This window comes from Phyllostomus discolor, chromosome 2 (genome assembly GCF_004126475.2).
Source record: "Phyllostomus discolor isolate MPI-MPIP mPhyDis1 chromosome 2, mPhyDis1.pri.v3, whole genome shotgun sequence".
NCBI classification, from domain to species: Eukaryota; Metazoa; Chordata; class Mammalia; order Chiroptera; family Phyllostomidae; genus Phyllostomus; species Phyllostomus discolor.
In genome coordinates, this window is record NC_040904.2 from 68,197,341 (window position 1) to 68,211,804 (window position 14,464).

Sequence of the window (14,464 nt, forward strand, 5' to 3'; positions counted from 1 at the left end):
ATAATCATCTCACATGAAAAATGAAAAGAACTGGAACAAAAATCAACTGAGCATCCCTGAGCTTTGGGACAAATTCAAGAGACCAAATGCATGTGTAAGTAAAGTCAATTAAAAGAGAAAAGAGAGTATAGAAAAAGGATAATATATTATGAGAAACAATAGCCAAAATTTTACCATACTTACAGAATATTATAAAACTACAGATACAGGAGACCAAATGGACTCTAAACACAAGAAGCATAAATAAAATAATCAAATAAAATAGTAAAAAAAAATAGAATAGAACAAAATAGAATGAAATAAACCAACAACAACACACTTCATAGTTAAATTTCTTTTAAGATTTTATTTATTTTTAAAGAGAGGGGAAGGGAGGGAGAAAGAGGGAGAGAAACATCAATGTGTGGTTGCCTCTCACTTACCCCCCATTGGGGACCTGGCCTACAATCCAGGCATGTGGCCTGGTTGGGAATCCAACCGGCGACCCTTTGGTTCACAGGCCAGGATTCAATTCACTGAGCCACACCAGCCAGGGCTTCATAATCAAATTTCTTAACAGCGGTGATGAGGAAAACCTTAAAAGCAGCTAGAGAAAGAAAGACAATTATGTACAGAATAGTTAAAATAAAATGACAGCAGAGGACTTCAGGTCAAGATGGAGGCATAGATAGACATGCTTCATCTCTTTGCACAACCATAGAAAGAATTACCACTAAATTTCAAAACTAACAACACCTGAACCATCATAGAACTGAGCTGTGTGGAAGTCTAACAATAAAGGATTTAAAGAAGACACATTCATCTAGATGGGTAAAAGGGGCTGAGTCACAGAGATGGGAAGATAAGACAAAAAGCAGCAGCAACAGTGGCAGCAGAAGGAATGAAAGGGATACCTTGGAACTGAGCAATCCCAGCCCTAGACCAGACTGCACAGCCCAGTGTTCCAGCACCTGGAAGGTTAGATCCCCATTACCTCTGGCTGTAAAAATCAGCAGGGGTTGGGGTGGCAGAAGAAACTGCTGGATTTTCACCATTTAAAGGACCAGCATGGTCTTAGAATGTACACAGGCCCATGCACTCCAGATTCACCACTGGGGCAGCAGCTGGAAGACTTCTATTTGCATGCAGGAAGGGGGTGAAGTGCCTGAAAATCAGACAAGCACCAGGCTAACCACCAGAAGCCAGGCAGTGGCATTATCCCCTCTTGGATCCCTCCCCACACAGCCACAAAGTGGTGAAGAGGGTTGCCCCCACACTGGCATTTACCTAAGGCTCCACCCCACACAATTTATAGGTGCTTTTTCTATATAGGTCATATTACTAAGACAGAGTAAAAGCAGCTCTACCTAACACACAGAAGCAAACACGGAGAGGCTGCCAAATTGAGGAGATAAAGGAAAAGGGCTCAAATGAAAGAACAGAAAAAAAAAAACTTGAAAAAGAACTAAGTGAAACGGAAATGGCCAGCCCGTCAGATTCAGAGTTCAAAACACTGGTGATCAGGATGCTCGGAGAACTTATTGAGTATGGTGAAAAATTAAAGGAAGAAATGAAGGTCACTATAAGTGGAATAAAGAATAATCCATAGGAAACCAATGGAGAAGGGAAATGATATGAAACATAGGAAGAGATAAACATTCAACTAGAACAGAAAGAAGAAACAAGAATTAAAAAAAAAAAAACAAGGATGGTCTAAGGAACATCCTATCCTGGATCATCTCCAAACATGCTAACATCTGAATAATAAAGATGATAGAAGGAGAAAAGGAAGTACAAGAAATTAAAAACTTATTTGAAAAAATAATGAAAGAAAATTTCTCTAATTTGGTGAAGAAACTGGGCATACAAGTCCAGGAAGCACAGAGAGTCCTAAACAAGTTGGATCCAAAGATGACCACACCAAGGTACATCATAATTAAAATGCCAAAGGTAAAGATAAAGAGAGAATCTTAAAAGCAGCAAGAGAAAAGCAGTTAACTTCCTACAAAGGAGTGTCCATAAGACTATCAGCTGATTACTCAAAAGAAACTTTGCAGTCAAGAAGGTACTGGCAAGAAGTATTCAAAGTGATGAAAATCAAAGACCTACAACCTAGATTACCCTATCTAGCAAAGCTATCATTTAGAATAGAAGGGCAGATAAAGTGCTTCCCAGACAAGGTGAATCTGAAGGAGTTCATCAACACCAAGCCATTATCACAGGAAATGTTAAAGGAGTTTATTTAAGAAAAAGAATAAGATCAAAACCATGAACATTAAAAAGGCAGCAAATTCACAACTATCAATAGCTAAATTTTAAAAAAAAAAACAGCACTACTAAGCAAACAAGCAGAATAGACCCAGAATCATAGATATGGAACTCATTTGGAGGGTTATCATCTGGTAGAAGGAAGGGGGAGATTAGGGTAGGGATGCAAGGATTAAGAAGCATAACTGATAGCAATAAAATAAGGGAAAGTTAAGAAGAGCATAGGAAATGGAGAAGCCAAAGAACTTACAAGCATGACCCATGGACATGACCTAAAGGGAGGACTACTGTAAGAAAGGGGGGTTACCGGATGGAGGGGGGGAATTGGTACTGTAATATCATGATCAATAAAATATACTTAAAAAATGACAGCAGATTTTATGTTGGAAACAATTCAAGCAAAAAGAGAGTAATCTTTAAAGTACTAAAAAAAATAATCAACCAAAACAAACAAAAACCCTCACAGAACTCCATTCCAACAAAAATATTTTTCTTAAAAAAAGGTGAAGTAAAGACTTTTGCTTTTTTAAGACATACATTAATAAAAAGAATTAATTGTCCTCAGACCTGCATTGAAATAATTGGCAAAGAAAGTCCTATACTCAGAATGAAAAGGAAACGAGATAGAAATTTGGATCTACTCAAAGAATTGAAATGAAAATTGTAATTAGTGAGAAAATACAATACACTTTTTCTTACTATTTGAAACTACAAAATGTTATTGAATGCTTAAAAATGACAATGTATTATGGAATTAAAACATATATAAAACTTATTAAAAGCTATAACAATGAAAAAGTATGATGTGGTATAAATATAGACAAACAGATTAATAGATTAAAATAGAGAATTGAGAAAAAGTTCCACACATGTATTTTTGAGAAAGGTTGAGAAAGGTTTTTGAGAAAATTACAAAGAAAATTTAGTGGAGAAAGGTTGTTTTCTGGGAAAAAAAAAAGGTGCTAGAATGATTGAATATCTAGGCTTAAACAACAACAACAACAAAAGCCACTGGAAAAAAAATCCTGAATTTTGAAAAAAAACAAAACAATTAACTCATGATTGTCATAGATTTAAACATAAAATCTGAAATAATAAAACTTCTAGGGAATAGAAAAGGGGAAGAAGTTTGTATTTTCAGTTAGGCAGACAGTTTTGAAACATAACACTAAAATAACTTTTCATTAAAAATGATTAATTGAAGTTTAACAAAATAAAGAACTACTTCTCAAAAACTGTTAAGAACAAAATGTAACTTGCAGCATTGGAAAATATTTGTGAATCATATATCTGATTAAGAAAATGTTTCTAATTATATATAGAGCCCTCAAAAATCAATAATGCAAAACAAAAAAGCAAACTAAAACTTTGGCAAAATGTTTTAGTAGACACTCCATTAAAAAAGATACAGAAATAGCAAGTAAGCAGATATAAAAATAGCTCCTCTTGTTTAGTCATTTGATACAAATTAAAATTTAACAAGATACCATTACACACCTATTTAAATTTCTGAAATTAGGAAGACTGGCCGTAATTACTGAAGGTGAAAATGTAGAGCAACTGAGACTTTCGACACCATTGATAGGAATAAAAAATGGTAAAACCATTTTCAAAAACAGTTTGGCAATTTCTTTTAGAAGTTAAACATAGCAAGGGAAACAAAAGAGAGAAATAAACAAGTGAAAATATATCAAACTAAAAAGTTTTAGACAGAAAAGGAAACCATCAACAAAAAGACAACCTACTGAATGGAAAAAATATAGTCAACAAGGATACATTTGAAAAGGGGTTAATATCTAAAATTTATAAAGAACTTATAAAATTCAACACCAAAAAAAATCAAATAATCCAATGAAAAAATGGGTAAAGGACCTGAATAGATACTTCTCCAAAGAGGACATACATATGCCAATAGATATGAGAAGATGCTCAGTGTCACTAAACATCAAAGAGATGCAAATTAAAACCACAATGAGCTATCACTTCACACCTGCCAGGATAGCTATCACCAATAAATCAAGAAGCAACAAGTGCTAATGAGTCTACAGAGAAAAAGGAACCCTCTTGCACTGTTGGTGGGAATGCAGACTGGTGCAACCACAATAGAAAGCAGTATAGAGTTATCCCACAAAATTGAAAATGGAACTGACTTATAACCCAGTGATTCCAGTTGTAGGAATTTATCTGAAGAAATCTGAAACACTAATTTGAAGGAATATAAGCACCTCTATGTTCATTGCAGTTTTACAATAGCCAAGATTTGGAAGCAGCCCAAGTGACCACCAGCAGATGGATGAATAAAAAAGGTATGGTACATTTACACAATGAAACACTATTCAGCCATGAGAAAAAAGAAAATCTTACCTTTTGGAATAGGATGGATGGACCTGGAAAGTATTATGCTAAAAATAACTAGTATAGTCATAGGAAGACAAATACCATATGATTTCACTTATATGTGGAATCTAATTAAAAAACTAACAAAATAGACTCAGACACAGAGAACAGACTGACACCTCTCAGAGTGGAGGAGGACTGGGGGTGCTGGGTGAAAAAGCTGAAGCAATTAAGTAGGGAAAAACCTAGTAGACATAAACAACAATATAGTGACTACCAAAAGAAAAGGAGGGTAGGAGAGGTAGAAAAGAGTAAAGAGAAGATAAATGGTGAAGGAAGTAGACTTGACTTAGGGTGGTGAACACACAATAAAATATACAGATGATGTATTATAGAATTGTACACCTAAATATATAATTTTATTAAACAATGTCACTGCAATATGTTCAATGAAAGAATCAAACAAATAAATAGATGAAGTTAAACATAGACCACCTTATCTTTCACTTATTCAAATCTCAGGTACTCATCCAAATTAAATGAAAACATGGCATAAAGTCTCAATTATGCAAGATGATTAAGATATATAGGTCTGCTTTGTAATATTGTTTCTATAGTTAACAATACTAAATTGGACACCTAAAAATTTAAGAGGGTAGATCTCATGTACAGTGTTCTCACCACAGCATAATATTGTAAAAAATAATGCATATTTCCTAGCTGCTTTATTTTTGATAACCAATATTTGGAAAGAACCATCAAGTGACTGGCTGTGCAAACTGTGGTATTTCATACAATAGAATACAACTGTAAAACAAAGAAATAAACTATAATTTATATAACAATTGATGAATCTCAAGATAATTAAGCTGAGTAAAAGAAGCCAGAAAAATAAATATATACTATATGATCCCATTACTATAAAATTCTGTAAAATGAAAACTACCCTAAAGTGATTGAAAGTATATCAATTGTTGTGCAGGAGAGAGGGTGCAGGAGAGAGGGATTCCACAGGGACAGAGACCACAGGGAGTGATGGATAGGTTTGTTACCCTGACTGAGGTGATGGTCTCATGGGTATGTATATATGTTAAAACAACTAATTATGGTTTTCAAATGTCTGCATTTTATTGTGTTTGCCTCAATAAAGCTGTTAAAAAACAAATTCCAAATGTGTCAGGAATATGAATACTAAATATAAAACTAAAGAAAAAATTTTAAAACACAGTAATGTGTTTGTCTTTGTTTTAAAAAGATTACTTTGTTTTTGAAAACTTAAAGTAATCTTAATATGAATACTACATACAAACTAAGGAAGAAAATTTAAAATGAAGAATTATGTAATATGGAGGTAAGTTTAGAGTGTTATGTGACTAGATAAAGGTGTCATGAACCCATTTTTGTGGGTTCACAGAAACCTATTTTAGCCGAGCCAACTAGGGGCATTCCAGGCTGAGGAAGCGGTATGTGCTCAGATAGTAGAAGCTCTATTCTCTTCATAGAACAAAATGAGCCAAAATATGACAAAGAAATGTCAACGGTCAAAAACTTGAGTATTATCCTGCCCATCATGTTCTCTGACATTGTGAATCCCGATATCTAGGACACATAGTTGCCAGTGAGACAAAAATATAATCTTGAATGATTCGAGGAAACACAACTAAGCACAACAGAAAGGCACGGATGTACATGCAGTGTTCAGACACAAATTCTACTGGCAATAACTATTTCACCCCACACTACCTTTGCTTTTGCACTATTTTTACACCAGACATCTATTGAAGAGGGAAAAAGGATGGGTGGGTAGGGGAGAAGAAAAGTCCCTGAATCCATGGTGAGCTTTTTAATGGATCTGGGATATAAAAAAAAGTGCTCTCCTGATCTAATGCACAGAAATACAGCACAGAGTCTACTGTGTGGTGTTCGCTAGTCTTCTGTGGATGGAGAATCTAGTATATGCTACAGCAAGCAAAAAAGACTGTTGAAATTAAGGAATGCCGAAACTGTCTGATATTGTATACTTATGTTAAAAAATGATCAGATTCTCAAATATCCATTAACTTTTGTATATATTACATAAATGCAACACTAACAGACTGTATTACACAGTTGACCCTTAAGGAGTGTGGGATGTAGGGGCACCACCTCACAACACAGTCAAAAATCTGAATATAACTTTTGACTCCTCAAAAATTTAACTACTAATAATAGCCTACTGTTGACTAGAAGCCAAACCAGTAACATAGTCAATTAACACATACTTTATATGTTCTATGTATTACATATTATAGTCTTTCAATAAAGTAAGCTAGACAAAAGAAAATGTTATTGAGAAAATCATGAGACATCATATTTACAGTATTTATTGAAAAAATTCACATTCGATGGGCAACTTTATTGGTATAAAACTAATTAAAGAGTATAATGAACAATGATAAAAATGTTTTAAAATATGTAAGATAAATAAAGCTATACAATGATGGAAATTCTAATCTATTTTTCTGGTGCAAGTTTCTCTGGGGTAAACATACCTCACTTTGGACGATCTTGCTCTAGTATGTGTCAAAGTGAGATCACCTGATGTGTAGGAAACACCAGAAGTGCTTGTTTTTCAGTGCTTATTGATGCCTCACCCTTGGACTTCAGAATGTTTTACCTCTGCCTTTAAAGCAGAAACCACTTCCAATTAATGTGATTTTTATTGATAAATAAAGTAGTTGAATGTTTGGGGATGGGGAGCCTCTTATTTAAGAGTCCAAAGCAGCTCTCACTCTTTTTCTTTTACAGGATATGAGGGGAACGAGAAAAACAACAACAAAAAGCTCCTCAGGAGCATTGATGATCAGGTGAGAGCACATCTTAGAGAAAATTAACTGGCTCCTCAAAATGTCAAATTTGGATTCCTAGAAGATGAGTAGGAGCAGGTGGGTCTTATCTAATGCAAAGCCCATGTAAAATGCATGATGGCAGTTACCAAAGCCATAATGAGTTTCACTGTTACTGCCCACAAATCCTTGTACATATGCAAACACCCATTGCCAACTCTTTAGAAGAGCAAATATTTGCAAAGCAAGGCTTATGCAAACTAGAAACGAATTTCCAATGTTTGTTTCTAGCCAATTTTTGCAAATTAAAACTCCAGCTCAGCCAAGAGAGTATCTTTTAAAATAAGCTGTATGATCAATATTTATAAGTGATTAATCATTAGAAATGATAATACATACTTGAGCTGGGCCCCATCTAACTTTTCTCCCATTATACGAAGTGTACATTCTTCACAAGACATTCTAGCAAAATAATCACAAATGTTCTTAACTCTACAAACATTTCTAGCTCAATAAATTGATGTTTTATGTGTGCCAAAAACATAAAATATGAGTTCTTCTATTTTAGTCTACATCTTGACATTTCCATAATTGTTTCCATAGTAATTACCACTTATTACCACCCACATAATATATATGTCCCAGCTTTCTGTTTTCAATACATGTGCTTGGCAGTATAGTTGAAGATAAATCCCATGGCAGTATAGTTGGAGATAATTCCATACTCTCTGGTGAAATGGAGTTTACAGAAGTAAGAAAAGGTAAAGAAAAAGAAAAATGTAGGAAACAGTACACATATAATTAATTATTCATTTAATGTAGTATTATGTGTCTTTGTTTGCATTAAGAAAGTAACACAGCCCAGCTGGTGTAGTTTAGTGGATTGAGTGCTGGACTAAGAACCAAAGGGTCACTGGTCCGATTCCCAGTCAGGGCACATGTTTTGGTTGTGGGCCAGGTCCCCAGTAGGGGGCATGTGAGAGGCAACCACACATTGATGTTTCTCTCCCTCTTTCTCCCTCCCTTCCCCTCTATCTAAAAATAAATAAATAAAATCTAAAAAAAAAAAAAAAAGAAGAAGAGGAAGAAGAAGAAAATAAACCGGCCTGGCCAGGTGGCTCAGTTCATTGTAGCATTTTCTGGTACACCTAAAGGTTTCAATCTCGGGTTGGGGCGTATAAGGGTGGCAAACGATCTATATTTCTCTCTCAGATCAATGTTTCTCTCTCTCTCTCTTTCTCTCTCTCTCTCTCCCATTCCATCCCTTTCTCTTTCCCTGAAGTCAACAAACATTCTCAGGCTAGGATTAAGAGAAAGAAAACCAGAATTTATTGATTGCCATTTTGTGTTTAGTACTGTTAAACTAGTTCACATTTTCTATTTCGATCTTTAAAACAAGAAACAGTGGGAGGAAAAACAGCAAAGCTGGGAAGGAAGGATGGGTCTGTCCAAGTTCACAAAGATGCTCTCCAGGCAAGTTCAAAATCTTCATTTTTTAATTTCAAAGCCAGAGTTATATACTCTCTCTAAAGGTGGTCAGTGACACAGGCTGTGAAAGAATTCACAAAGAGAAGGAAGTGTGGAGAGTAAAGTTTTTTATTCACTCTCCAACAGGGGAGGGAGGTGTGGTGTGGAGAGTTCCATCAGCCCTGAGGTGTTAGGGTTTTGAGCTCTTACTGGGTAATGGGCTGGTTGTAGAGCAGGATGTTTTTCAGTTAGGCTTGCAGCTTGTTTCAATATTATCTTTGGGTGCAGGGTCCAGTCTTTGTGGTCTGCTATGTCCTGTTGGTCCCGGAGCCTCTGTGCCTTCCAGGTGCTTCCAGTAATTTTCTAGTCCTGAGAACAGAGGCTCATAAAACAAGAGTCAGTCATGCTTTATGGGGTCCAGCTGGCTCTGGCAAAGAGCGCCTGAAAAGGGGGCTTTTATCCTATTATTTAATCCATTTTACCCCATAAAATCAAATACATTTGAAATTTTAACTTATTTCCTGATATAATTTTTCATCATATGAATGTCCGCTTTTACCCTAAACACTTAAAAATATCAGAGACTTAAAAAATATCTGGCTTAAAGAAATTAATTAGAAGCTGTTAGTACTTCTAAGGAAATATAAGAATACTATCTGTAAAAAAATAAAATCTGAAGAATAGATTTTAACCTCCAGGAAAAAACCCAACTGTGTTCTGCAATAAAGTTTGTTCAACATTAAGAAGTAGACACTATTTAAAAAGTTTAATGCAGACCACTGGAGAAAAGATGCCCATTGCCAAGTCCTTCACAGATCACCATTAATGTGAACAGCAAAGTATTATCTATTTTAAAATCAATCAAGGTGATGCAACACTTAAAATACAATTGATTTTTGGCTAATTTGCAAAGGTTTAGAACTCGAATAATTTCTTTCCCACCCTAAATGATTCAACAGCCTAGTCAATGAGTTGCCTAATTATTAATCTTGTTTATTTATTTATTTACTTTAAATAATCCTCAAGTGACACAACTTTTTATGTAATTTTTAAGTGCCCTTGGGTAAATTAAAGAGTCCATAAACCAAAATTTTAGAAAAAAAAAAAAAAACAGTGGGCAGGAAGAGAGCAAGATAAAGAAAAACTTCAAACACAAGATGTACAATTTTCAAACTGTGTGTCTGGAATTTAAAAAAAGTGAAAAACAATTAAGAGACTCCATTTCACACTCACGTTAGTGATTAGTTTGAAAAACAATAAGAAGAAATAGGAAGAAAATCACTGCAAATTCCATTAGGGACAGATTAAAATGATGTTAAATTACTCAATCTGTGGTCTCTGATCAGGCAGCATAAAGACGATAGCACCTTCCTGAGGAATCAGTATGCCCTTTTTGTATCCTTTTAAATAGCGTTCATAATCTTTGAAAAAAGCTTTTATAAGCACAGTGTTGTATCTAAATGACATAATAATAAAGAACCTGCTGCATTCCTGAAGTTCTTGGGGTCCCCTTTGTACATTTCCCCAAAATAGCTCATGCACTAGGAAAGGCAGCACCATTCTAAAATCTGAAAGAGACTATTCAATCAGATAAATATTCCCATATGCTCAAAGTGTATTGCATCTTACATAGGCATACCTGTATATGCAGATGAGAGAAATATACAAATAAGTACAAAAAACTATATGCATACACGCTTGCTGATAAAGAGAAACATTTACGGATTTGAGTGTTTCTATCAGCTAGGAGAATGAAAACTTACTAAAACTTTTTCAGCAGAAAAAGTAGTTCAAAATATATGCTATTTTCAGAAATACCTAATTAACTGGGTATCTCTTCCTCCAAATTTTATATTATGCAAAATAATTGCCTTACTTTTCTTTGATAAAATTATTGGTTTATCTGAATACAGTTAATTTAAAATCTGCTTTTGGTAGTGCAGTGTGCACCTTACTTTTCAATTTAATGAGGCTTTACTGAATATTCACAGAATTATTACAATATTTTTGTAGAATTATACTTAGTGCTATTATAGTTAGAGTTCTAGCAGCATTCAAATGTTTTTCTTATAGAAATTTAAAAACTTGGTGAATTGTTCACAATTTCCATACTGAAAGACCGTCTGTCAAGCTGAAATAGCAACACAATGCAAACCATTTTGTGACTTAGAACTTGATTGCAGACAGCTGAGATTCAATAGCTAAGAGGGGAGTTAAGGACACCATCCAGACATCTGTAGTAATTCCTCTACTTCCACCCTGCCCCCCAAGTTGAATGCTACACCAGTGTGTCTGCCTATTTCTTGTCTCTATAATTAAACAAGAAAACAGCACTGATATACATTTCGATAAGAAAAAAATTACCCATTCACTAAAAAACTAATGAACATACCAGCAGAGCTATCTAGTCCAGAAACTTTGCTTATTATAATTCCTGGAACCCTGGTCCTGACATTTACAAATGACCCACTAATGCTATTGCAGCTGATCAGAATAACCTTAGCAGGTGTTCAGAACAGACCTCCCCAAGATGTTCTATGCTAGTATGTGGACTATTTGAGCTGAAGGCAATAGAGATTTTGCCAGCCCAAGAGAAACTTTATTTTATTTTTATTTTTTTATTTTAGAGAGAGGGGAAGGGTGGAAGAAAGAGAGGGAGAGAAACATCAGTTGAATGCCTTCCGTACCCACCCTGACTGATGACCAAACCTGCAACCCAGGCATGTGCCCTGACTGGGGATTGAACTGGTGACCTTTCCGTTTGTGGCACGACACCCAAGCAACTGAGCCACACCAGCCAGGACCAAGAGAAACTTTCATCTCTCTCTTAAAGAATTTTTTTAAAGATTTTATTTATTTATAATTTTTAGAGAGAGGGGAATGGAAGGAGAAAGAGAGGGAGAGAAATATCAATGTGTGGTTGCCTCTTGCACATCCCCCACTGAGGACCTGGCCTGCAACCCAGGCACGTGCCCCAACTGGGAATGGAACCAGCAACCCTTTGGTTTGCAGGCCAGCACTCAATCCACTGAGCCACACCAGCCAGAATCTATGCATCCTAACGTTTATAGCAGCACAATTTACAATAGCCAAGTGCTAGAAGCAACCTAAGTGCTTATCAGTAAATGAATGGATCAAAAAATATGGTACATTTACACAATGGAATTCTACTCAGCAGAAAGAAAGAAGGAGCTCCTACTCTTTGCCACAGCATGGATGGAACTGGAGAGCATTATGATAAGTAAAATAAGCCAGGCAGTGAAAGACAAATACCAGATGATTTCACCTTTAACAGGAACCTAATCAACAAAACAAATAAGCAAGCAAAATATAACCAAAAACATTAAAATTAAGAATAAACTGACAGTAACCAGAGGGGAAAGGGGAAGAGATACTGGGGGAAAAGAGTAGAGGGTGTACAAGAATAACTACAAAGGACGTATGGTCAAAAACAAAGGGGGGGTGGAAACAGGGGAAGGAGGTGGGGATGGCTGGGGGTAGGGGGAAAACACAGAAAACTGTACTTGAACAACAATAAAATTAAAAAATATTTAATTAAAAAATCTAAAAAAGACTTTAAATTGAGTCTTTTTACATAATGGGTTATTACCAGAAATATTATTTTATGATATATTTAAATTGCCAAACATCTAATTATTAAGGATCTGTTCCTATTGTCCTGTGAAGACCTTCCTCCCCTCTGAAGCCTCAGGCACCATACCTCATTCTATGTTTAGGTTGTCACATTTATTTCATTTTGCTTTGCTTTCTGAACCTCCCATGCATGTGGGGTTTCTGTACCTACATATATAACTAAATTTGGTCCTTTTTCCTTGTTAATCTGTCTTATGTTGATTTGATTGTTAGACAAGCAAAAAAACCTAGAGAATAGGAAAATTTTTTCCTCCCTGATGCCTCAAAATGACCTAGGTGACATGGAGCACCCTCAGCATAACAGGAGATTCAAAGAATATCAGAACAAATGGAACATTCTTCATAACCTGGACTTCTCTGAGATTCACATCACTTACAAACACACAAACACATTCGTAGATGTATACACAGGCAATTCTTTGAGATGAATCTGGTAATTGAATCATAGTACAGATACCCACTTCTGTAGCATGAGGCTGTGTTTTCTGAACCATACATAGCAGTCTAAATGGCCTGGTCTGTAAAACAGCTGCATTCATTGTAAAGTGAGGGGTTACAGGATTGTCTTGGGTCTTAAAACATTGAAGCTTTGACCCAAATACACACAAGCACCCAAAACACCATACACTTGCCAACATGAAGGAACACTGCCAAAACTCCAGCAATTAAAAAATCAATGTTCATAGAAATCACCTTGGCATCCTAAATCACATTAACTCGGGGCACTATAGCTGTCATTCTGATAGGTCTTTTTTAGCATTTCAGCCAAGACATTTTTTTTTGTCCATTTGGCTTTCAATGTCCAGGGCAATCTTATGTTCAGAGGATCCCAATCCTTCCCAAGCCTTAGGCTCTGACAGGGAACATAGATAATGATTTCATGTTATTTTCAGGTTTAACTACAAACAAAAATTTTGAGGTTTCTTTGAGACCCTCCAGTTTCTCTTGCAGTATGTCTTCTTCCACTGTGTCCCATGTCCTTATTCTGCCACTAACTGCTCCCTAACTTCCATTCAGTACATTAGTAGAATTTGAATCCCTTACCCCCTAGCCAAATTCTGTAGTCTAGCCATGTGGACACACAGAAATGTTAAGTCTTCCCTTCATATCTGCAGGAGTTGTACTAATTTGTTCATGCGCAAAATCTAAGTATAGAATGATTACTGAATAATTCTAGCTTTTCATGCAATCACTCCATGCCATTTTGTCATTTCCCAACTGCTCTAACCCTGCAAATTACAGGTATAGAGGATTACTAGATCTTGGAACTCCATTAAAGTTGAACTATAATGTGCCAACATCAAAAATGTATCCCATTGGAAAGGGTAAAATGTACTCATCAGATAGTGACAGGTCAATGCCTCTAACTGCAGTGCTTCCTGACTTCATTATAAAGTTACTGACATTCCCACACTACTCATGACCAAGGCCACACGAGCCATTCTTTCTCAACTCCAGGATAAGAGATACAACAATAAACAAACAGAACACAACTCTTCCCTCAGGGAGTTTCACACGCATGGAGAAGGAAGACACTAAAATAAAAAAGTTAAAAACAATATTAATTTTTAAAAGAAATATAAAATAAAATAAAGAAAATATGGACACTCTATTTTAATTTATTCCCTGGAGAGGTAACATTTGTGCCCAGGCTTGAGTGAAAAAAGACATGCAGATATCAAAATATTTCCCTTTGAGAACTTTTTTCCCTGGGGAACTTAAACAAAGTCATTCATGGAGAGATTGGGGGTCATGCCCTTTTTGGGCAAAAACTGCTGAACACACAGAGCAGTGTATGCAGATGTGCTCCTAAATCACCCAACATGAAATGGGCAAATGCATCGAAAAGGTCTTCAAAAAAAATCCACTGAAGCCAAATGCAGCCACTCACAAACACCCCAGCTGGTCCACCAATACAGATGGGTTCCTAGAAC